Here is a 1,837-nt window from a genome sequence, read left to right as displayed (position 1 = left end):
TAAACGGTTCAGGAATTCCGTGAATCTTTTCATAACCTGCACTATAGTTTCACGCGTATTAAAGATCCGGCGGTGCCTGACAAAGCGCCGGGTGAGCGTTCATATCTGCCATTTTAAAATAATGTTAATAAATGTAATTCTGTCCACTATGGCAAAATAGGATTTTATTTTAGATTTAGTGGAATCTTTAACCAAGTCTCTGATTAAGACATGTGTATACGTGCACAGATGGTGACAGAGAAACTTATATATGACGTTAATAATCTTTTAAATGTTTTTAAGACGTATTCACCCCATTTTGGGGTTTTATTTTTAATTAAAGGCTTCTTAAAACATGTGTGAATATGTGTATATTATACAAAGAGTCTTATATTGTCTGCTCTGACAAAAATAAAGTATTATTTTAGGTTTAGGGGAATTGACTGCGTGTGTCTTATAAATACAACTTGATAATACGTTTGTTTTGTAAAGAGACTTCTTTAAAGTCACGCAAGAATAAAATATTTTAGTTGTAACTGGTTAAACTTAAAGCCGATATTTTCTATCGAACTAGTCTATTTTCTGTTCAGACACAAAGTTTTCTGATGCTGATATTATGTCAGTGTGTGTTTGTGTGGGGGTCGTGTGATGTAATCTTTGAAAGTTTATGACCGAACCTTTATTGGGGAGCGACAAGAGATCTCCCGGAATCAGTTTGGATGGAGCAGAGCTGTTATACTCAAGTCTATTGGTATGTATGTGTTTCGCTGTGTTCGTTCCAGTATTTTGTATGATTTATTTAAAAACTAAAAATTCGATCTCTGGTATTGCAGCGAAATTGTCTAAACTGGTATTAACTATTCCTGGTAAATCGCGGAGAAGAGTGGCCTGAACAAAAAAGTCAGACCGAGACTAGAACCTCCCGCAGCGTAACACGGAAATCTTGGAACAAAAGAGACGCCGACTGGCTCGTGTTGTCCGGTGTGTTTTTATTTAATCCTGTTACAATAGATTTAAACAAACTGGTTTGGTTTAATATTTTCTAATAACATGTGTTATCTGTTTTAAAGGTTTGGATATCAGAGGCAAAGCGAACGTTGTGTGTACTATTGCAAAATATATAGCGGATCTCCACGGTACGTTTATCTTGCATAAGAAAATTGTTTTATTTAGATATTTGTCCTAATAACTTGTTTTTATCTGTTTACAGGTTAGGATACAGACCACAACGCTTTGGACGTATCTTTAAAAAAGATTAAAATCAGAGACTTTTTGGATTTGTCTGGGGACATTTTAAACATTTTGTGGCAAATTGGATTTAAAACATTTCGGATACTGGATACCTAGTTTGATTTGTCCACAGAGCTTGTTTAAGACGTTTTCACCGCATTTTAGGGTTTATTTTTAATTAAAGGCTTCTTAAAACATGTGTGAAAATGTGTATATTATACAATGAGTCTTATATTGTCTGCTCTGACAAAAATAAATTATTATTTTAGATTTTAGATCAATTGACTGTGTGTGTTTTATGTCAAGCGTATGCTGTTATGTTTAATGACGGCTCGTGTGACAGCTTGTGTTTAGGCATTTGATGTCAGATATCACACTTCCTCCATCCTTATTCACAAGCCATGCATTCTTTCACAGGGGTGCGTGTTGTAAAGCGACTAAAGATTTCTAAAACTCAACGTTGGTAAAATAATTACCCATTACGGTATCAAAAAAGTAAATGTTTATTTTAGATTTAGACAAATCATGATCAATGCTACGATTAAAACTTTTGTTTGTAACATCACAAGTTATTTAATTAAATATTCCGTATACGTGTATAGTTTAAGCAATGACCTGAGCCATATCC

The 1,837-nt window shown here is 34.1% G+C and overlaps 1 long non-coding RNA gene across 1 annotated transcript; it reads left to right on the top strand.

Moving 5' to 3' along the window:
* On the top strand, positions 1–1,484 carry LOC135730076 (uncharacterized). The gene is made up of 3 exons (XR_010525863.2): positions 1–960; positions 1,050–1,115; positions 1,190–1,484. It is a non-coding gene; the product is annotated as an uncharacterized lncRNA (long non-coding RNA).
* The last annotated feature ends 353 nt before the right edge of the window (positions 1,485–1,837 follow it).

The sequence above is a fragment of the Paramisgurnus dabryanus genome, chromosome 11 (assembly GCF_030506205.2).
Source record: "Paramisgurnus dabryanus chromosome 11, PD_genome_1.1, whole genome shotgun sequence".
In the NCBI taxonomy this organism is placed as follows: domain Eukaryota; kingdom Metazoa; phylum Chordata; class Actinopteri; order Cypriniformes; family Cobitidae; genus Paramisgurnus; species Paramisgurnus dabryanus.
This window is presented reverse-complemented; position numbering and strand designations above follow the sequence as displayed.